This window comes from Takifugu rubripes, chromosome 14, assembly GCF_901000725.2.
Source record: "Takifugu rubripes chromosome 14, fTakRub1.2, whole genome shotgun sequence".
Classification (NCBI taxonomy): Eukaryota; Metazoa; Chordata; class Actinopteri; order Tetraodontiformes; family Tetraodontidae; genus Takifugu; species Takifugu rubripes.
Window position 1 is genome coordinate 169,612 of NC_042298.1, and position 24,522 is coordinate 194,133.

Here is a 24,522-nt window from a genome sequence, read left to right on the forward strand (position 1 = left end):
ACCGTTTCCACAGAATTCTGTAAACAGGTTTGCCTTGCTTATTAGGATATGTGTGCTCATCATGGAGGAGACCACTGACAACCCAGCCCAACAGGGTTTTGGTTGCAAAGGGGCTATTGTCACTGCTATTTATCACCTTCCATGGCTCGATAAGTTTGGGCACATTTGTACCAATCAAGAGATTGAAGAGAAATATTTTATCTTGTTAGCATCTTTTATCCTATTAGCATGTGTTATACTATATGTTTTGTTTTATGTTACAGTTAGTTTAGAAGTTAGGAATACTATATACTCTTTAGTAGGAATACACATAAGCAAGTCAGTTGACCCTTCCTTGACCTGAAGACTGGTCAGACAGTTGGAGCCAGCCAGACAGGAAAGGGTAGATCCCCATCGTAAAACATGACAACGTAGTTTACTGGTGTTGATAAGTTCCTTGGCAGGAATATGACTTCGGACCTGGCCATCTGGAGAAGATAATGGACAAGAAGGACCACACCAACACCAAAGGAGGCTGGAAGAAGAAGATGGGGTCATCCAAGAAGAAGGACTGGATTGGACTGAATTAGCATCAATAATTTACATATGTCTTTCTATATAAGACTGGGTCAAGGGATAGTTAGGTGGTCAGACTTCATGCCCTGACAATTAACTTTGTTGTTGCTAGGGTTATGAACTGGCCCAGAGCTCTGTAATATTTGTATCTTGAATTGATTCTGTTTGCTAAATACATCTGTTTGCTAAATACATCTGTTTGCTAAATACATTTTGAAATTGACATTTGTTTTCTTGAAGTCTTCATTTAAAGAACACGCGGATTGGCAGTGACACACGAGAGGTACTGCGATCCAACAAGATCAATGTCAGCATCAATGCTTGGCAGACATACATCCTTCAAATGTGGCCATTTCTCCAAATCCTTCTGCTTTGCATTCAGTCGTCTTCGGAGACTCTCCGTGCAAAATGTGGCGGAACGTCCTGGATCAAGGAATGCATATGTCTGGACAACATGATTGGAATTACTCAGCTTCACTTGAACAGGTACAATAGCCAGTGTGCAATGATCATCACTAGATCGAATGCTATCCTTTTCCAGTGAGACCAATCCACTACTTATTGATTTTCCAGATCCACTAGAACCTTTGTGGTCTGTGACTCCATCATTTGTCTTCTGAATATGCAGGATGTCTGGATGCCTTTTGGAACATACTGTACAAGTAAGGCGTCGTTTACAATCTTTGCTCATGTGGCCCTTTGCCAAACAACCAAAACAAACACCTTTCTTCTTCAACATTTCAACACGTTCTTCATGTGTCTTAGAAAGCAACTCTTCACATGAAGTCAAAGCATGTGTTCCATTACAAATCGCACAAGAGCTTACAACATTGGATTTGCTGCTAGCAGATTGTTGTTTGGGGACATCACTCATAGGAGGGGCAGAAGCACTCGTCACAGAAGTCACAAAACTACCTTTGCTTTTAAAGCTTGGAATCTGATGTGGGTTTGGGCTGCAAGAGCTTCTTTGTGGGAAGTGGCTGTTGAAGGTCACCAAAAAGGGGATCTTGCATGATCTTAGATTGCCTCTCGAGGAAGGCAACAAGATCAGAGAAAGTAGCCTTAGTTTTTCTCTGCTCCAAGATGTCAAATGCTCTTGACCGCCATCTTTCCCTCAACTTAAAAGGAAGCTTTGAAACGAGAAGCTTCAGGTTGGAGGGCAAACTAAGTTCCTCCATATATTGCAGACTTTGAGACAGGTTGCAGCATGCTCGTAGAAAGAGTGCAAAGCTGGACAATGCCTTTCCATCTTCTGTCTTAATGTTACTCCAGCTCAAGGCTTTCTCCATGTATGCATTTGTGAGCTTTATCTTGTCACCAAAGTGGTACTCCAGCAATCGTTTAGCTTCTGCATATCCATCATCAGCTATTCATATGCAAACAACTTCTCACCAGCTCCTTTGATTGGCCAGAAGTGTATTGCTCCAAGTAATATAAGCGGTCTTGGTTACTTATGGCTTTATTTTCAATTCCATGCACAAAAGCTTGCATAAAAGGCCTAAAGTTCAAAGGTTCCCCATCAAAGACAGGTATGTCTCTAGTGCAGGGGTCACCAACGCAGTGCCCGCGGGCGACAAGGCGCCCCCAGGACCCCTTTAAGGCGCCCGCGAAGCATGCGCCAAAAATAGCACGGCTCATATTTCAATTCAGTATGAATGTTATACACATATTTTTAATTATTGCTCATATTGTGCCACTTTTAACGTTATATAAAATAAAAATAATCAAGTAGAAATAATTTAAAAATTCAATTAGAAATATTTGATACCAAACTCGCATCTTTCTAAGTCAAAAGGTCAGTCCCGCGGTGCCACCCCGCCTTTTCCTGACCCATTGAACACGCAAAGTGATGAGGAGTTAGCTTGCTTGTGCTTTTTGCCCAAAAAATCATGGCAGAAAAGCGAAAAAGGACATACGTTTTAACGATGGTTGGGAAGAAGAGTTCTTTTTTACGTCCTTTAAAGATAAATGTCTGTGCCTTATTTGCGGGACGACTGTTGCAGTACCAAAGCGGCACAATGTGGAAAGGCACTTCAAAACCTGCCACGGAAACTTTGATGTCAACTATCCACCTGGCAGCGCATTACGGACAGAAAAGCTCATGGATTAAAGGCATCTTTAGACAAACAGCGGACTTTTTTTCACAAAGCCGATGAAAAATCACAGAATGCCACTGAAGCCTCGTTTAGAGCTGCGCATTTTTTGATAAAGAACAAGAAAACCTTTTCGGATGGAGAGGTTTTTAAAGAAACTATGATGCCCGTTGCTAATACATTATTCAAAGATGAGAAACATGGTCCTGAAGTCATCTTCTGCGCTCTCCGATGTCCAGCTTGGAGCAAGTACGATGGCAAGACGAGTGTCATCTTTGTCTGAGAACTTGACAGAGCAGGTGGAACGGGATCTTGCTGCGTGCAGGTGGTTCAGTATCCAATGTGACGAGTCAGTAGACAGCGCCAGCACGGCTCAGCTGATGATATTCATCCTAATGGTGTTTGATGATTTTTCTACAAAAGAAGAACTGCTGACACTCCTGCCACTGAAGGCAACAACGCGGGGAGTTGACATATACACCGCGGTCAAAAACTTCTTCGCAGAGAAAAAGGTGCCATTAAATAAGTTGGCATCAATAACAACAGACGGGGCACCAGCCATGACGGGCCGGCATGCGGGCTTCATTGCACAATGTAGGAATGATCCAGACTTCCCAACGTTTCTGCACTACCACTGCATCATTCATCAACAGGTGATTTGTGCGAAAGTGACTGGCTTTGATCACGTGATGACTCCTGTCTTAAGGATCATAAACAGCATCCGCTCCAAAGCAAAACAACACAGAATGTTTAAGATGCTGCTGGATGAGCTGTCTGAATACGGTGACTTGCTATTACACACTGAAATAAGATGGCTCAGCAGGGGACGGATTCTACAGCGTTTTTTGTCAAGTCAAAGAGTTCATGCTTTCCAAGGGAGAAGACGTATTGCTGCTTGAGGATCCAGAGTGGTTACTTGACCTCGCATTTTTAACTGATTTGACTGAGAAGCTGAACCATCTGAATCGGGAACTGCAAGGTAAAGACAAAACTGTTGCTCACATGATCAGTGCAGTAAACGCATTTAAAGCTAAGATGAACATTTTCTCTGCGCATGTGGGAGGGAAAAAAATGCAGCATTTTCCTTCTGTGCAGGCAGTGTTAAAAGACAATGTTTCTGCATCTGCAGCTTTAGATGAAGTTGTAACAAAGTACTCCCAAGTCATAAACAGATTAGGACAGGAATTTGAAGACAGGTTTTGTGACTTTGAGAAGCTTGAGCCATGCGTGTCATTTGTTACAAATCCTTTCATGTACGTAGACGTGACATCCACTGCTGAGCAGCTCAGTGCTTTGTTCAGTTTGAGCGCTACTGATGTAGAGATGGAAATCTTAACGCTGCAAATTGACATAAACCTTAAAGCTCATCAGTCTGCACCAAACTTTTGGTGCCTTGTGGACAAAGAGAAGTACAGTGGTGTGTGCACAGCAGCTATGAAAATTGCCAGCTTTTTTGGTTCAACATATCTGTGTGAATCACCCTTTTCCAATATGAACTTTATCAAGAACAAACACAGAACACGCCTGACTGATGCACATTTACAAGATTCACTGCGAATTGCTGTGTCAAATTATTCACCAGATTATAATGCACTGGTGAGCAGCATGCAGTGTCAGGCCTCCCACCTTCATAGTAAATGAACTGACGAATCAGACATTCTTTTCATTGTTTAAAGAGCAGCAATATTTATCAGACATATTGCACAAAATGTTCAGAAAGCATTTGTGAGCTTGTTAAAGGAAATAAGTGTTGTCTCCTTGGTTTAAAAAATGTTACATTTGCATTACAAATACAGCACTTCAAATGTTTGAGTAAATAAATGTTTCATGTTAAAACATGTTTTTCTATTTATTATTATTGCTGTGTAAATGACTGATAAGTGTGGAAAATAATTATTATTGATATGTGAGAAATAATTTCACAGCGTTATAATTACTGCTATTTTAATATCACCATTATAACATTTGGTATCCATGCAGTTTTGTTATTTAAGAAGTTTGTAGCAAACAGGTCGTGTGCCCTTCATGTGACTCCATGCTCATGAAGTAGCCCTCGGCCTCAAAAAGGTTGGTGACCCCTGCTCTAGTGGGAAGCAAGGATAACCGCTGTTGCTGAAAAAGGAGGTTTGCAATGTCAGTTAAACCGCTGGTCATGCTTGGCTGAGCAGAGAGTGTGGTTGGATTAGCTGCTGTAGTCATGAGGGTAGGGTCGGGTACTACCTCAGTGGGAGCAGAGGTAGCTGCTACTATGTTGGGAGTAGATGTGGCAGCTGTAGGAATAGAGGCTGCTGCTACAGCAGGTGGATTGGAGGAGAAAGCTGTAGAATGAGGCTGAATAGGTAGTCGGTAGGAGAGTTGGGTTTGTCTTTGTGCTGTAAGCATCTGAAGAGGAGTCTTGGGAACCATCTGTATATGCGTATATTGAACATCAATTGAAGTCTCTGGATCCAAATAAGTTTCCTTTACATTTTTCCCTTGTTCCTCCAGATATGAGTTCATTCCATCCATGGGTTCTGATCGATGGGTAGAGCCTGCTTTTGCTGTTGACATTTGTTTTTCATAACTCTTTAGAACTTTCACTTTTGCGTTTGCTGCAGCAATGTCAGCGTCCAGAGCACTCTGTTCTATTTCACTTTGAATCTGCGCCCTTTGCAGCTCAAGGGCATGTTTCTTCTTAAGCACGGTGGCACGTTCACGAAGAGCTGCCTCCTCTGCTTCAGCCTTTTGCACAGGCTGATGACAGTGATGATGCTTTAGTTTGAGAAGACCTCTTTGTCCGTCTAGATGTGTTGGAAACACTGTCCGAAGGGGTAATAACGGGTAATGGCTGAGACAGACGGCCTTTGAACATCTGTGCATTTTCAAGAAAAGACAAGAAGAACTTCTTTTTTGGTTCATACCATTGGACATGGTCATCTTGCCTGTTATCACCAGTCAACATGTCTTGCACCAACACATGAGCTTTGTCCAATTCATCCAATGCATCTATAAGATCTTGAATGCCTTTGTCTATAGCAGCAACACTGCCATCTTGCATGACTCTCTTTAACTCATTTTGTTTCCGTGTACAAAAACCCAATTTCCCTCTTCGGGTCGCAATGCGCTGATTCAACAGCTCTTCACCCTTGGTTTGCACATTAGCATGATTTGTAGGAGAATCAGCAACTTCATGTCCACGTGACTCCATAGGTTGTGTGCTAGTATCCTCTATCAATACGTCAGCAACATCAACTTTGCCTGACTCGGATTGAGACATCGGCAATTTCACCAAGAGTGCTTATTTCAAATAAAGTGATGTCAACACAGAAATTCAGTTTAAATTCATGGATGTTTTCCAAAATCCAGTATTTCAAAAGTGTATGTTATACACAATTCAAACAAATCCAAGTTCCATTGTCAAACAAATCCATGTCAAGTTGAGTTTCCATGTTTTAGGCACTTCATGAAAAGTTTTTTACTTTTGTGAGTGTCAGTTTCAATTCTGTTCAACTTCAAAGGAAAGATGCTGTATAGTTATTGTTATGTGCCTATCTTGAACACTGCGCACAGCTGTTGTTCATACCTTGGTTTGATGGTTGAAGATGTTCAACATGGAGGAAGCTGGTGAGTAGGCCGCAAGCAGGTAAGTAGCAGGTGGGCAGAGGGAGAGAGGCAATGGCAGGCAGGCAGGCAAGCAAGCAGAAGGGGAAATGGCAGGCAGGCAAGCAGGTGGCATACAGTGGCATAAATCCAAATGTTTGTATTCCAAATTAAGGCTAAATAATCCAAATAAAATGGCTCAACATAAAAGGTTTGAATAAGTCAACTAAAGTGTTCGTTTCTAAGTTCAAAAGGCCTTTACTTTCCAAAGATACCAACTCTAAGCGGTAAAAAACTATATCACCACTAACCATTCCTTTGTTAAACTGAGAACTGACTGCCAAGGGAGGGGCAGTGTTGGATCGCAATACCTTTCAAGTGTAGCTGCTAATCCGTGTGTTCTTTGAAGACTTCGAGAAGATAAGTACCAATTTCAAAATGTATTTAACAATAGAACCAATTCGAGATACAAATATTACAGAGCTCCGGGCCAGTTCATAACCCTAGCAACAACAGAGTTAATTGTCAGGGCACGAAGTCTGACGACCTAACTATCCCTTGGCCCAGTCCTTTATAGTAACACACATGCAAATTCACAATGTTCATGCAATCCAATCCAGATCAGAGAGAAGAAATGGACCACTTCTTGTCAAAGTGACAGGTTGACCTTTCCCTGAACCCGCCCACACCTGTTCCCCCCCTCCACCTCCCTTTCTCCCTCCCGCCTCCCGCCATTCTCCCTTGCCCGCCTTTTTTTTTTAAAAGGGAGGAGTGTGGATCCCCCCCCCCTCCACCTCCCTTTCTCCCTCCCGCCTCCCGCCTCCCGCCATTCTCCCTTGCCCACCTGTTTCTAATAAGGAAGGGCGGGAGTTACAAAACAGTTACAAATCAGTTTTGCCATAGTCCTGACATATCCATCTGTGGGCAACATGAGTAGTTCTACATCCGTGATTGGTGAGACGGCTGTGACCGTTATAAGAGAATTGTGTGGAAAAGTAGTTGAAAAATCCACGGTGTTTGTACAGCGTTCTCAGGCGTCACCTTCTGAGTCTTTGCAGCAAGAATGGTCTTTGGAGTCTTATAGTCAAACAGGGAGTTTTGGGTATGTGTTCCGTTACAAGACGGGGGAGTTGATTCTCTATCAGCGGGAAGAATCTTCCAGTGAGGGGCCTATGTTGTCGGCTACGATGTCTTCCAATGACTGGGGTGTGTTGAAACTGATCAAACCGGGAATGGTGTGTGTGACTGAAGAAGGCTGTGAAGAAAGAAACAACACAGAACAGAAACCTTCCACAGAACAAACATTTGTGAGCATTTGGTTGACGAAAACCTCGGGTACGGGAAGATGGTTCTATCGTGCTAGCTACAAGATGCAGATGGAAGAGATGTCAGGGAAACCGAGACAGTATTTTGTCTTGGATCTTTTAACTCAGACTGTGGGGTTTTCAGCAACGTGTTGACTCTACCTCTTGCAGCATGGATCGAAAAGATGCATGAAATGGATGATAAAATCACAAAATTTTTTCACCATTGTCGTCTTTGGAACAACACTGTGGTGACGAAAAAAAGAGTCCTCCCTCGTGTAAGCCCACACCCATATCTCAAATGTATAAAAGACGTTCGTCTGAACCATACGTTACCCACTACCAGAGTGAAACACTAAGGAGAGCATGTCTACCAACAGAAGCGTCAAGAGCGGATCTGACAATCCGAGCAATTCCTATCTGTGGGATGAGGATGAGACACAAGCGGAATGCCGTCAACGTCGGCTTCGGCCTCGCAGGCTGGATTTTGACTCACTCATCCAACGCTCGGATCCCACGGATTCTAACGAGTCTCTCACTCCTTGGCTAAGCCCTCCACCAACCCCACCCCTCGGACGCTCGGCATCGGATCCTGGGGTGTCCAGTCCTCACTCACCCTCACTGACACCACCCGTCAGAGACTCGGTATCACTTCCAGAGCTGTCCGAGTCTCTTCTCCAAGGCAGAGATCCTGCGCCGTCTCCGGCTTCTTCATGTCCAGGTTCTCCAATCTCTGTGAGCGGTGTGGAGAGTCCTTCACGCTCAACAACCCCTGATCCGCCTTTGCCCGACGACGCATCGGATCTCCCCGGGGCTGTATGTAACGGTGCTGACCAGCTTGACGGCTGGGCATCTGAATTCTTTGGTCTGGTAAAAAAAGGCGTTCTTCATCTACTTAGCGTCGTCCTGGACCTGTACAAGGGTGAGGTTTGCAACGGATGTCGGATCGACCACCCCAGCCAGCGCCAACACCAGTGTTTGGATGTGATCGAACCGGGTTTCTACCGCAACAACTTTTACATGTTGATGAAAAGACTCTACACACCCAAGTTCATTCCTGCTATTCAAAATTTCCTGAAAGCGTGCGGTGTCAACGCTGACTACGTGAAAGTCAAGATCGCCGCAGAGAGCCTTTTGCTCGAGCTGAAATCCAGCGAATTAATCTACACTCCCATCCAACAAATGTACGAGAGTATCGCCGACAACGACAGCGAGATTAAACAGGAACATCTGGACACGGTGACTCAGTACTGGACTGAAAACACTTATATCTGAAAACACCATTTTCAGATATAAAATGGGGAGCTTCTGGGGAAAAGTTGTAAACGATGTAGAAGGTGTCAAGATCCAATTGATCAAGGGTCAGATAATAAACATCTTGTACCAGGCTATTGAGAACAAAACGGCTTCAAACAAAAACATCTTGCTGGAAAAAACCAGAACGTGTGCAGGACCCGCACTTTGGGAAGAGATGGTAAATGACACGATGCTTATGAGCAAATCTGGATTGTCGGATTGTTTTAAAGTAATTTTTAAAGAACTGTCCAACGATGTTGTAAAACCATGTCATATGATAGCCTTTTATGCTTTGCTCATTGATGTGACCAGCAGACTTGTGCAAAACAACCATTCTGTAAGCATCTTGGAAGAACTTGGAAAATTTCACGATGATATCTGCCTCAGTCTAGATCATAAAGTCTTAACTCAAACTCTATTGATGATAACGCATTGGTCTTAGACTAGTTTTTGACTATCTGTACTTTCACATTACAAATGTTACAAATGTATTTGCTCATGTTACTCACAAAATGTATTTACTCATGTTACTCACAAAATGTGTATGCTAAAGATTTCTTAACAGCTAATAAAAAAATAAATACCTCTCAAACGAGCATCCCTTCTCATTCTGTTTTCAACATGTCTGAGACACGCTTCATGGAAAAAGTGTACTATGATCCCGCGCATCCCGGTAGCCTCGGTGGTGTAGAGCGGCTCCATAAGGGGGTGCAAGAAGAAATGGGAAAGACGGTTCCTCGAGAAAATGTTAAAACATTTCTACAGGGACAGGACGCTTACACTCTACACAAACCGGCCAGGATACATTTTCCAAGAAACAGGGTTTTCGCCCCCCGCCCTTTAAACCAATTTCAAGCGGACCTGTGCGATATGCAAGCCCTGTCGGAGCATAATGACGGATATAATTATTTATTAACGGTCATAGACATATTTTCCAAAAAAGCTTACGTCAGGGCTCTGAAGAGAAAATCAGCGGCTGAGGTGGTAAAGGCGTTTGAATCCATTTTTGAGTCAAGTCAGACGCCTGAAAAAATACAAACTGATGCGGGGAAAGAATTTTTTAACAAGAGTTTTGAAGCTTTGATGAGAAAACACAATATCGTTCATTTTTCCACCGCCAGCCACCTTAAGGCCTCTGTGATTGAAAGATTTAATCGTACATTAAAAAGGTAGAATGTGGAGATATTTTACAGCAAACAACACTCTGCGATACACCGACGTCTTACAAGACTTGGTGAAAAGCTATAATCACAGTTATCACAGCAGTATCAAGATGAAACCCTCTGAGGTAACCTCGGAGAACACTTTTAAAGTGTTTCAAAACTTGTACGGTAAATCTGAAAACCGACGGAAGGTTGAAACCAAGATGAATTTCAAGAAGGGGGACCTAGTTAGAATTTCAAAACTGAGAGGAGTGTTTGATAAAAAATATGAACAGAGTTTTACGAACGAGGTGTTTACGGTATCTGAACGCATCCCTCGCGACCCTCCAGTGTACAAGTTAAAAGATTACGATGGAGAACCCATCCAAGGGTCATTTTATGAGCCAGAGCTACAAAAGGTAACGATGGGGGAAGACAGACTTTTCCACGTAGAAAAGATTCTGAAGCATCGCGTCGTCAGGGGTGAAAAGCAAGTCTTTGTAAGTTGGAAAAACTGGCCGGAGAAATTCAACAGCTGGATCAAAGCTGCAGATTTAAAGAACGTATAAAAATCAACTCGCGATCGCAACGGATATCATTTCATCATGTACGGTCCGAAGGACGAGGGTTTTTTTATTACCCTACCCTCCAACGCCAGCGTCGATGTTTTTAAAGAAAACACGAGTTCCAGTTACCGCGTGGATTTGCCTCAACATATCGATTTAGAGGGAAGCTGGGAAGTAGCTTTAACGCAGATTTCATACCCGCACACCTTTTATCACCTTTCTCAGGAGGATGCCTACTTTTACTGGAGGGAAAACCCTCAAGAACCGGCCACGGAGAGCAAGGTGCATCGTCAAGAGATGAAACAATCATATTTCAACGGCTTCTCAGCCTTTAGATTCGAGATGGACGGACAATTTAGAACAATAAAGTCTGATATTTACCTCGTCTATGACAGTCTTCTGAAAAGATTTGATTTCCAATCGGGAGGTAAAACCCACGTACTCTTCGAAGGACCCCTGGCATATTTGATGGGTATGAAATCAGGGGAATGGTTTACGTTTGACCAAAGGTATGCGTACTATCCCTGCGATTTACGAGCTGGGTTTTATCACATGTATTGTTACAGCGACGTAGTTGCACCGCAGATGGTCGGCGACGTTTATGCGCCACTTTTGAGAACGATTGATGTAAAAGGAACGTTCGGTGAAATCGTCACACAGTATTTCAATCCTGCTTACTATTTACCGGTGTCCAAAAACCACATTGAAAACATTCAGGTGGAGATAAAAACGGATCAAAACAAACCGGTAAAATTTTCATACGGCAAGACTATCGCGACTCTCCACTTTAGACCTAGAACTTGAACCCCAGGGTTATATATATTCCAATCGCCCGCGTCCTCATCATTCATTTTCAGGAGGCTGATCAGCTATCCACACACAAAGTGTTCAAGGCTAAGAGAAAAATAGAGAAAAAGAAAATGGCTCGGGTAGGTTTGAGAGAAGATCCTCACCGATTTGTACAATATTATGAGAGTCAAGTAGGGGGGAATTTGCCGGGGTTTTACGGTGCACCGGTCATGTACGGTCGGGGGATAGGATCTTTGTTTTCTAAATTATTTCGTTTCGTCAGCCCTTTGGCCAAGAAAGGTTTCGAAATAGCTAAACCTCATCTTAAAGCCGCTGCGAGTAACATCGCCTCCAACGCCGTCAAACACGTGATGGAACGGTTCGCCGGTGATCAAGAAGATGATCAAGAGATGAAGCAAGACGGATCCGGGGGCATTATGGTGTTGTCGCGTAGGAAGAGAAGACGACCCCCCGGAGAACGCATCCCCTCGAGCTTTAATAAACAGCCGTTCGGTAAAAGGAAGAAATCAGTTGCAAAAGGCCGTCGTGTGAAGAAGAAGTCCGTCCGGAGCTCTGATATTTTTAAGAATATCTTTTCTTTGAGAAAAAAGAAAATGGCTCTAGTACATCAGAAATCTCCAGAGTGTACTCTGGCCGAATTGGATTTATTTTCAGCACCTATGACGCAGCTGTCTATCGATGAAAAAACCTACACGGAAATTTCTCCCCTGTCAGCCATCACCGACGGGGGACCCATTGAGTTTTTCATCCCCGGAGACGGGGACCGGTATCTGGATCTGAACGACACTCTGTTGCATCTCCGTGTAAAAATCACCAACGCTAACGGATCGAACCTAGCTAATGACGCAGCGGTGGGTCTTATCAATTATCCTCTAAATACAATTTTCAGTCAATGCGACGTGACCCTGGGGGATCGACTCATCTCTCAGTCGAGCGCTACCCACCCCTATCGCTGCATGATTGAGACCCTGCTCAACTTTTCACCGGACACACTCTCCAGTCAGTTTACCGGGGGTCTTTTTTACAAAGATACCGCCGGGTCAGTGGACTCTATCGTGCTCGTGAACGGTCCAAATAAAGGGTTAACGAGGAGAGCCGCGTCCACAGCCCGTTCCAGAGAAGTACACCTGCTCGGTCCTCTCCACGGGGACATCTTTTTCTGCGAGAGACTATTGCTCAACTCTGTCGATTTGAGAATTAAACTGATGCGAGCCAACGATGCTTTCTGCCTCATGGGGGCGCGTGACTCTACTTTTAGCCTAAAAGTACTGGGGGCTTCCCTATTTGTTAAAAAAGTAGCCGTGTCCCCAGCAGTCAGGTTAGGTCACGCCGCCGCCTTAATGAAGGGCAACGCTCTCTACCCCCTTTCACGCGTTAATGTGAAAACTTACTCTATTCCGGCAAACTCTAGGGTTTGCAACCAGGAGAATCTGTTTCTGGGTAGCATACCAAAGTACGTGGTTCTGGGTATGGTACACCACGAGGCTTTCACAGGAAGACGAGACCTGTCGCCTTTTAATTTCAGGCACTATGACATCGAATACCTGGCTCTCTGTCAGGACGGCCGGCAAGTTCCGGCTAAAGCTTTCCAACCCGATTTTAACAACGGGGTGTCCGTCAGAGAATTCTACAACATGTTCCTGGCTACCGGGAGACATCTCAAAGATTTACCCCTGAGTATCAGCCGTGATGACTTTAATGACGGCTACTCTCTGTTTGTGTTTAATCTCAATCCGAGCGATGACAACGACGCACTGTCTACCGTCTCAAACGGAAACCTCAGGCTGGAGTTGAGATTTAGAACACCCCTGCAGCACACCGCGACCCTTATCGTCTACGCCTGTTACGATTCTATTCTGGAGATCAACGCCAAGAGGCAGGTGCTGGTGGACTATTATTAAAAGATGGACAACGTTCAACTAGAGAACCTTCTGCATAGCCTGCTGGGAGATGTGTTTTGCGGGGTGTGGGCGTCCGATCAACTGCCCATGCTGAATCCCTCTTTTAGAACCCCGGCCTACTTTATCGTCAACACACATCCGGCTCACATGCCGGGGGAGCACTGGTTAGCTTTGACGCTGGAAAATGGTGGCATAGCCACCTTTTTTGATTCTTATGGATTTCCGCCGGACTTTGATCACTACCCCCCGAGCATCTTACAGTTTCTGGAAAAACGTTCTAAAAACATTGAGTACCACGACGTTCAGTTGCAGCACCACATGTCGACGGTCTGCGGACAACATTGCATCTATTACCTCTGTCACCGCGCGTGCGGGCTATCTTTTGATCAAGTACTGTCTTTGTACAATGATGATGTAATAAAGAATGACTTCATGGTGTACGACTATGTGAGGAAATATCAGCGCTGTATTAGAAATAAAATCAATGGTCCCTCCAAGCAGGGGTGTTGTTTTTTGCAATGTGTTAAAGATTTTTAAAGTTTTTGAATGAATGACTGTACGCTCGAAAAAATGTTTAATAAACGCTTTATTGGTAAAAGACAAAACTTTGTGTATTACATTTATTCACGATGAAATGTTAATCCAAAGCGGGGGGTCATTTGTTCGTCTTCTAGTTTTTGACGGTAGATCCGCAGGTGTTTCAGAGTCTTGAGATCCGATCGCATCCATCTTGAGGAGTCGGTATTGATTACGCGCTTTTGGGTTACTTATAGAAGACAAAGGGGTGTTTAATTCTGAGAGAGTATTTAAAAAATGTGTCCATCCGGGAGGTTCAGAACCCTCTGATTTTTTCTTTTTAAAAGGAAACAAGAGTCGTTTGAATAGATCGATCATGTGAGACCCTTTTACAACGTTGCCCCGGTACACAAATTCCCCTTTTGTATTCCAAACATCGTGACGGTCGGATAATTTCTTTAAGACGTATTCGGCATTCTTGCGATCTCGCGGTGGGAGGCTCTGCAACACGTCGTCGATGATGCTATCGGACGTCCGTACGTCCGTCCCAGAATCTGCCTCTGCCTCCGTCTTTGTCAGATTCTCTGTCAGATTCTCTGTCTGATCCTGCTTCACAAAGGTCAGATATCTTTGCAGTAACGCGTTATATTTTTTAATTTTTTCATGAGAGCTCAGCCCCTGCTCGTTTAAGATGGCTCTCATCCTAGCATCCAAATCGTCCTCCGCGACATCTCTGATGGACTGGGAGGGCCGCGTCAGGCGGTTGAGTTGATGAGGGGTGACGAGAAACATTTTTTGGGCCTTTTTCAAAGTCATTTTCGTATCAATCCTCCGACGAGGTTCCCGATCAAAGGTACCACCGCTGAGAGGAGAGGTAAAAGAAATCCGCCCGTCTGCTTCTTTAGAACCTGTTGCTTCCTCTTTAAACTGGTTCTTTTATCAGCCAACAGTTTGATAATTTTTTTCTGTCTCTTCAGTTTTTTAAATTGAGAAGCAGTCAGGGGGAGGTTTCCTTTTAGAAGATTTAAAGAAATCTCACACAGTGTCTGGATAAAATCCGGGGAGCTGTGAATAAGAATGTCTCTACGTTTCTTGGGTGTGGCACGGTACAGGGCCTTCAGCAGGGGTGCGTTTCTTTTTATACGCGCTGACATGATGATCTACGTCGACGCTCTGGGGATGTAAACGGCCGCTTGCTGGTGAGGAAGCACACCCGTCCTCAGTCTGTACGGATCTGGGCAGACGGGGGTGAGATCCACTATTAAATACCCGTGAGGGTCTTTTGTGGCATCTTCAAAACTCTCCAAGAAAAATGTCTTTTGTGATGGAAAAATCTGATGAGCCAATATATTCATTTGTAGTTTATCCCGTGGGTTTTTAAACATGACCAAATAATTGCTGTTCAAACTGATGGTGCGACTGTGTTTACCCTGGTGAAACACGTTTTGAGTCAACATCATAACACTCATGTTTCTGTGGTGGCGATACTGTGTAAAAATCTTTACCACTTCAGGATGGTCAGAGGCTTGAAAAATAACATCGTCCAAAATAATCAAATGCTTTTGATCAGGAGGAAACAGTGTTTCATCTTCAAAAGAATCAGGCAGACCTTTGACAAATTTAATGTTTTTAATCATCTTTTGCAGTTCAGCGTACATAGGTTGAAAAGAGGTATAAATCCACACGATATTGTCAGGTACAACATTTATTACACGGTCACAGTTTTCCAATACATTTTTTACAAAATAGGTCTTTCCACACCCGCTCGGACCCGCGATTAAACAAGAAAAAGGAAAGATAAACCTAGGATCAAATTCAATTTCCTGCATTTCTAATACCCGAAAGGCAGAGTTGTTCCGTCAGCAAAGAGTCGTCTTTTGTCATACACCACCCTAAATTTTTTATCAAATGACACATTTCTCAATGCGAAACCCTTTTTATCACGTCTGATGCTGTGTTGACGGATCTCGATCGTGTTTCCCTCTTGTTTATTACTCAGGTAACCCTCCACCAGCTCTCTGACACTGTCAAAGCTCACACGCTCACAAAATTCCCGGGTCTGAGTGATACCTTTCACACGCATGACGACTTTCTTTTTATTTCGTGTTTGGTACGCGTAACTCTTGGGACCCACCGCTGCAAACTCTTGAATGCTGTCACCATCCAGTTCATCCGTCAGGTCACCTAAATAGTTACCCAGCTCTAGAGGTTTCTCACCCTCTTTGACCAGATAGATTAAACTATCTGTGTCGATGTAAAACACTCTGTCTTGTAGTTTTTCCAGATAACTGTACAGCTTCAGTCGTGCGTGTGCTGTGGTGAATGCTGCAATAAAAACATTACTCTGTTTACCTGGGGGTTGAACGTACCTGTCGGTGTATTTCCACCTGATGAGAGCTCTGTTGCTGTGGAGAACGGAAAAGTATTCGACTTTGTATTTACCTGAAAACATGTAACTAAAGAATTCTTTAGGATCTGAGACAATGGTGGTTTTAAACAAATTATCTCTCTGTGCAAACTTTCCCCACAAACTGTTGAGACACAATTTAGCAACCTGTCTTTTCACAGGATTGGTCTCGATTTTGCCAGCATCTAAAAGAATGCCCTGATGCTCCTGATAGGCCCTGATGTATTTTTCCCTGCTCTCTCGGTCCGTCGCCTGAGCGGGGTAACCCGAGGCTTCCTGCTTTCCTTTCAAAAAGGTGTGTATGTAGTCGGTAAACACAGTGTCGCTGCTCTTGTCAAAGTGCCAGACTTCTGTAATTTTACCCACCCTGTACCCCACATCCAGAGCTTTGATGAATTCAACGGTGACCCAGACCCCCGTCAGAGCTCTGCCCTCATCGTCGTGTTCGCAGGGGCCACCCTCATTGTTAGTTTCGGCACAGGTGCGACACAGTGTAAAGAGTAATTTACCTCCCTCACTTTTGTGCGGTAACACGGGGAATAAAAGACCTCGAGGAGGATACACAGTGGCTCTGATGAAGCCGTAGTAGCTGCGTGGGTCCTCGAAATCTTTGTAGATGATCACGGGGTGACCAAAGGGGTAAGAGCAAGTACTGTTGACAAACGGGTACAGTGAGGTGACATCAACATAGTGGATGGTTTCATCGGGCGCTGCCGTGTGTCGCAGTTTTAAAGCGCTCGTTCTACCTCCGAAAAGTGCTTTTCGGGGGTTGAGAGGCTCAGGAGCGTTAAAGCAACGGAGAAATTCTTTAACCTCCGTGCATGTTGTTTTCATCTGGTTCCACGTGTGTTCTCTCATGACTACAACACGAACCCCATGTGTGGTCTGTAGCTCACTCACCCTCTTCTCACTTTTGTAGTGCAGTTCACCAAAGGTGACGCCTCTCATATCGCACTGTACTGTGGGATCAAAGCAACTGGGACAGCCGTGGTAAAAACATCCATGAAATTCCCAGACATGTTTTACACCGTCAATCTCAGCATATCCGTCTACGAAAAATGCACCAATCTGTTTTTCACCCATGTTTAGAGCATGCTGTATAAAGATTTTTTCTTTGTGCATCAACCATTCTAACCATTGAACCGATGCGCTAGAGAATCTTTTGCTCTGATTCAAATAGTTGTGCGGGCAGGGGATAGCCAGAGTGTTAGGAGTCAGATAATTGGTGCGAAACACCTTCATACAGGCTCCGGCTATGGCGATAGAACCAAAAGGGTCTACCCCCGTCTCACCTAGGAACTGATCTCTAAATTTAAGACTGCCCTGGGTGAGAATGTCAACATCATTTTTGCAGTACAGCGAGGCCTCCTTTTTGAAGTCAAAGGTACCGCGGCTGACCTCGTTGTACCACGGGTCAAATTCTTCCCGTTCGCGCACCGTCATGCGATCTACGTCGTAGTCGGACGGATCATGTATATATTCGCTTTACAATGCTTGGCGAGAAGGAAAAAAAAAAAAAAAAGTTGATTGGCGCCGAAAAGTCTGATATTGACGACTGCCCCGGTGGACCAACTGGTGGTGATGTAGCTCCCATGGGGATAAGTCCCTACACGGGAACTCTACCAAACAACAGGTTCAGGCGATATAACTCATGTTAAGAATGTTTTTCTCCAGGAGGGCCTCCAGGTCTCCAGGGGATTTAAGCTTCTTCAGTTACACACCTCGGACACCGGAAGACAACGCAGGCCCCTAAATTTCTTACTTGAGGCCACCAACTCTTTTCTCTTTTCTTCTGAACCACAGTGTTAGGGTTCTAACAGTCTAACTTTCTCCAATAGTTTTCTCTTCTCTAGTTTTCACAAATGTTTCACAAAATGTTTGTTCTGTGGAAGGTTTCTGTTCTGTGTTGTTTCTTTCTTCACAGCCTTCTTCAGTCACACACACCATTCCCGGTTTGATCAGTTTCAACACACCCCAGTCATTGGAAGACATCGTAGCCGACAACATAGGCCCCTCAGTGGAAGAGAGAACGCTGTACAAACACCGTGGATTTTTCAACTACTTTTCCACACAATTCTCTTATAACGGTCACAGCCGTCTCACCAATCACGGATGTAGAACTACTCATGTTGCCCACAGATGGATATGTCAGGACTATGGCAAAACTGATTTGTAACTGTTTTGTAACTCCCGCCCTTCCTTATTAGAAACAGGTGGGCAAGGGAGAATGGCGGGAGGCGGGAGGCGGGAGGGAGAAAGGGAGGTGGAGGGGGGGGGGGGGGATCCACACTCCTCCCTTTTAAAAAAAAAGGCGGGCAAGGGAGAATGGCGGGAGGCGGGAGGCGGGAGGGAGAAAGGGAGGTGGAGGGGGGGGAACAGGTGTGGGCGGGTTCAGGGAAAGGTCAACCTGTCACTTTGACAAGAAGTGGTCCATTTCTTCTCTCTCAGATCCCCTGCTGGGATGACCTCGTCCTCTTCCTCCAGTCCCATTTGGTGTTGGTACAGTCCTTTTCCATTATTTTCCCAGGTGGCCAGATCAAAGTTCCCATTCTTCATGCAAATACGATCATCAACCCCCCCTGATGTCCCGTTTACAATGAGTGTTTAACACCCCCTGCCTGACTGGTTCCTGAGATAACAGTAGAACAAACAACAATCCTGTAAATGGAATGTCTCTGTTCTTTATTACATTTACTAATGAGTCTACCTTGCCTAACTTCTAAGAGAAGACAGGAACATATGGTGAAACACATAACAAGATAAAGACAATTCTCATCAGTAGCCATCTTTAATTGGTCACGTGACCAAAAGCCTGTGTCAACATAAAAGCACGTGGCCTGAGGCCCACAAATCTTATTCTAAGTAAACATCGAAACTAAGAAACTAAATTGGCTCTAACAGTGGGGTTGCAATGCCCGTGACAGCAGGTGGGTCTTCAGCTGGGGAAACAGAGACATATGTTTCAGGTGTGTGGAGTAGGTGGCATCTATTCCTGACATAAGTGGCATCCACAGCCTTGACTTGGTAGCTGTTTGGTTGTGTCGCTGTTGCCAGCACTTTTGCCAGCCTGTCGTAGCCCCTCTGTGTCTGCATCCTCACTGTTTGCCCTGGGTGTAAGGGGGACAGTGGCCTGGTTGATTTGTCGTAGTAAGCTTTACTCTTCTGTCTCACCTGTGTCAGGGTCCTGTGAACATGCTCCTCTACTTTAGGTGAGTACATGGCTTTGGTCATGGGAATAAAATTCCTTGTGCGCTGAGAAAGCAGGCACTGAGCAGGGGACAGAAGCCCATCTCTTGGTGTGTTGCGTAGGCTGAGCAGGGCACCATCTACATCTCTTCTATCTCGTGCACATTTCTCCAGCAGGTGCTTTGCAGAGCGCAAAGCTCTCTCGGCGAGTCCATTTGACTGAGGGTACTGTGGACTGCTGGTGATGTGGCAGAAGTCCCACTTGCGAGCAAACTCTTGGAAGTCTCTGCTTGTGAAGTAGGCTGCGTTGTCTGTCATGAGCTGTTGTGGCACTCCATGAGTGGCAAATTGTCATTTAAGTTTAGTGATCAAGGTGGCACTTGTCTTTCCAGTGAGTCTGTCTATTTCAAACCATCCGGTGTAAGAATCAAAGTACCAGATGCTCTCGTCTCTCCCATTCAAAATTGTCCGGCGCAATGCGGGACCATGGCAGGTGAAATGGAATTTGAGTGCAAAAGAAAGGAAAAGAAATTGAAATTTGGAAGGGTTGAAATGGAAACTGAGTGCAAAAGAAAGGAAAAGAGATGGAAATTAGGAAGGGTGTGGTGGAGACTAGGTGAGCAAATGAGCCTGTTATGACACCTCATGCATTCACAGAAAAAAAAGGCGCCCTGATGTTCAAAGGAGACTTGCGTCAAACGGCTGAGGAGGAGGTACATTCTCAACCATTCAACTTCTGGTGCCAGCCAGATGAGAGCTAACACATGCTGTGCATGCAGCGCGCACATGCTGTGCAGACATCCTGGTTCCGAGTCTTGGAGGCAAGCCTTCGGCTATATATAAGATCAGAACTGTGTACGCATAGGCAGAGATCTCTCTGCATGCTTCCATGCATGTATCCTGACCGACTGACCGAATAAACCATCTCCTACGCAGTAACTTAGACTCATTGTTTACTTCTCAAAACGGCTAAATTCCAAGACAAATTTGATGTCAGAAGTGGGATCTTGGGTACGTCAGTCGGGAACCAACTGAGGGGCTGGCCACCTGAATCCACCAAAGACGATTCATCCTCAACCCCACAATCTAGAGGAGGAGGAGGACCGAGGCAGTCCCGATCGACGGTCACATGGTTCCTCAAATTCCACGGCCGTATTTATCCTATTACTTGAAACAAATTACTGCGTAGGATAGACACTGACCTTACTCTGCTAACCTGCGGCTGCCACTAAATAGCCTAAGTAAACACAAAACAAATTCCTGTGAGTCTAGCGAGGCGAGACCAGGTTAGGAAATGAATTCCTGTGAGGTCATTGAGGCGAGAGCAGGTTACAAAACAAATTGCTGTGAGCCCAGAAAGGTGAGACCAGGTTACAATAACACAGGATCAGGTTACCATGGGAACCTTGCAGAGTAAGGTAAGAGTCAAATGTGGTGCTAGGGACCGACTGTCTCCAGTAATGGACATAATGACAAAAAAGTACGGGCTGGAAAGTTGTGCGTATGTAAGGTTATGGTGTGAACAGTATGGGTTTTCGGAGGGAGGATCATAAAGCGTGTGACAATTGTCTGCCCTGAGGGACAATTTAAATAAGAAAAAGAATGAGATGATGAGCAAGAAGAAACTATCAGCAAAATAATTACACGCGATGATAGATATGGAAGAAAAGTTGAAATGTTGGGAAACAAAATGTGATAACCGCGAGAGAAAGCAATGTCAGAAGGCAATGACGCAATTGAAAGTAGGGACAGTTAAGACAATTAAGTTAAGCAAAGCTCGAGCAGAAACCTCCCCCTTCCCCTTCCTCTCCCCCTTTTCCGTCTCTACAGGAGAGTTGGAAATCCAACGCTGGACCATCCACCTCTCGAAAAAACTTCCTACCCATCGCCCTATCAACCTCCACCATCCAGCTTGACTGCCCCCTCGCGGCCTCCTACACCCCAACGGGCCCCGAGCTCGCCCCTTCTGCCGCTACCCACCACATATGACCTCCAGCCGCCAGAAGGACTCCACACAACAACCTCAGGGACGGCCTGTGCGGTGAGCCCAAGAAGATCATTCTCCCCTATGTCCACCAGGGGGACGAGAGAACGAGACAACAGGCCCTTAGTACCCGCCTTCACCGTGCCAATGTGTGGGAGGCCCTCAGGGCAACCCAATGTATGTGTACAGGCCCTGGACAGAAGCAGACATCGTGGAAGCTGCAAAACACCTCACTTGTCCAGGGAAAGGAGGAGCTACAATAGCAAAAGCTCTGACTGACTTATTTTGAGGCTACAAAGAGAGCCCTGCAGCAGAAACAACTGGCTCTCCTCAAGTATCCTCCACCAGATGGCGCCAGACAAAACGACAGAGGAGGCCCCATCTCGAGATGCGACAGCAACCACCGAACCAGGGGCAGGAAGACCCGGACACCTGTTACTACCCACCACACCTGTGGTCGGAATGGACACTGGTCACGAGACTGTCCCCGGAGGAGAGGAAGAGGCCATGGCAGAGGGTACCCGCAGTGCAGAGGACGGGGACACTCAGAGCACCAATTCCATTCGGAACCACGGCAACAATTGGACTGACTAGAAAGAGAGGTGGAGCCAGCTGAGGAGCATCCAACCACGATTCAGGCACAGTATCACACCACACCACCATGGGAACATCCGGGCGTGAACGTGACTAACCTACTCGTTTATTACGCGAATATTTCTGTTCAAATTATAAACAAATTACCTACACTAGAGGTAACCGTGCAAGAAACTAAATTTTGATTTGTGGTAGACACAGGAGCCACCTACTCTGTGATACAAGCCAAATCTCTCCCCAACACTCGCATGAGTGGCAGATCTCTGTACTCACTTGGTGCAAGTGTACATCAGAGAAACGTTCTCCGTTCCCCTCCAGTGTAAATTTGAAAACAAGATGTTTAAACATGCATTCCTGATATCTCCGACATGTCCAATAAACCTGGTAGGCCGTGACCTTATTTTAGCTCTGGGAATAAACTTAATATCAACCCCAGAGGGATTACAGGAGGCTCCCTTGCCTCTCTCCAGCTGCAACCAGGTTCAGCGCTGTTGCAATACGTTGACGACCTGCTCACAATCACGCTGCTCCAACACTTAGCCACAGAAGGCCAGAAAGTTTCACAGTCCAAGATGCAATACGTGCAAACAGAAGTGACGTTTCTGGGCCAAGAATAAGCAAGGATTGAAAGGCCCTCTCAGACAAACTTATTCAAGCCATCCAGCGGGCCCCTCGCCCGGTCACGGTGAAGGAACTCTTGTCATTCATAGAATTGTGTTCCTATTGCAGAGCTTTCGTCCCAAACTTCTCAGAACGGGTAAAGTCACTGAACGCTCTGTCACGCTCCCTTTCGATGAGCACCAGGATCCAAAGGACGGCAGAGACCGAGGCCGCCTTTACAGACCTCAAGTTTGCCCTACAGTCACCACCGACACTCGGCCTCCCTGATCCAGAGCGTCCATTCATCCAAACTGTTGACGAACGTCACGGGTGCATTGACGTCTGTTCTCTTGCAGTAGCATGGTGGGGCTCTGTGTCCCGTGGCTTACTTCTCTTGCAAACTCGACCCAGTCGCAGCGGCTCTTCCCCAACGTCTTCGGGCCATAGCAGCAGCAGAAAAGGCTGTAGTGGCCTCCAAAGACCTAGTGGGATACTCCCCTCTCACTCTTCTTGTCCCTCACATGGTCACTGCGATCCTACATGAGTAACACACGTCCCACCTATCAGCAGCTAGGTACATCAGGTATCACACTCACCTCCTGGGTCTGCCTAATGTCACAGTCAAACATTGCAATGTCTTGAATCCAGCCACCCTCCTCCCCACCCCGGAGGAGGGTGACCCTCATGATTGCGTGGCAGAACTCTCTGTGTCCTGACCTCATGGATCAACCTCTTATCAATCCTTATCTTGTTCTCTTTGTCGATGGGTCAGCATCCCGGGATCTGGACACGGGCCAGTGCAAAGCCGGTTACGCAGTCTGTGACTCCCACGGAAGGTTGAATCTGCATCATTACCATCCAACTACTCAGCCCAAGCCCTTACTAGAGCTTGCCACCTTGCAGCCAACCAGTCGGTTACCATCTACACAGATTCTAGGTATGCCTTTGGCGTAGTTCATGACTTTGGAGCATTGTGGAAGCACAGGGGTTTCCTCAAGTATGACGGCGCTCCTATCCTGAGTCATTGGCTGGTGGCATCTCTTTTGAACGCTGTCCTTCTCCCCTCACAGGTCGCGATCTGTAAATGCACCGCTCATACTAATCTTTCTGACCCTATATCTGCAGGTAACGCTCGTGCAGATGAAGCAGCAAACCAGCTGCTGCTGCCCTGCCAGGCCCACCGTCCACTCTCTGTGCTGTAATGGTTCCCTCCTCTCTGTCTGCCATCCAGTCACTTGCCACACAGAAGGATAAGCAGCTCTGGTGCCAGGTGGGGGCAGTCCATACACAACACTGCTGGATGGGCCCTAATGGCAATCCATGCTTACCCTCGGCTCTTTTCCACCACTACGCCAAGTTGACTCATAGTCTCAACCTTGCGTCAAAAGGGGGGATGCTAGCAATTATGTCAGAGCATTGGTTCACAAAAGGGTTCACCCCAGTGGCTGACAAATTTTGCAAAGCCTGTGTGGTATGTGCAACACACAACCCCGGAAGACCAGCATCAAATTCAGCACAAGCAGCTCATCCTCCACCAACCCGACCGTTTGAGCATGTGATGAAGGACTTCATAGAGTTGCACCCAGCAGAACGTAAAAAAATCTGTCTGGTTTGGTAGATATGTGGTCCAAATGGGTAGAAGCAATTCCAACATCCAGAGCAGATTATTTGTTCCATATGTGTCCTGTCACCTGTGTTTATATGTGCTCCTGATTTAATGTCTTGTTTTTCCCCTATGGGGAGTTGCTGTGAGGGAGTCCAAGGGTCCACAGGTTCTTGGGTTCTCGTCTAACAGACTGGACTCTATACCATTTGGTTTGCTATATTGTGTTATGAGGTCATCAGAAAAGAATGTGTTTACTTGACCATATAAAAGGGGCTACCAAACTAAGCACTTTGGAGATCTTCACCATCAGGACCACAAAACCTCCCTCGGGCAAGCTGCAGTGTCCGACTGATACCTGACTGTTCTCTCCAATAAACATCTCT

At 45.5% G+C, this 24,522-nt stretch overlaps 1 long non-coding RNA gene across 1 annotated transcript; it reads left to right on the plus strand.

Moving 5' to 3' along the window:
* The first annotated feature begins 1,153 nt into the window (after positions 1-1,153).
* Positions 1,154-24,522, plus strand: LOC115246501 (uncharacterized). Its single transcript, XR_003890810.1, has 4 exons — positions 1,154-1,217; positions 21,186-23,116; positions 23,306-23,470; positions 23,659-24,522. It is a non-coding gene; the product is annotated as an uncharacterized lncRNA (long non-coding RNA).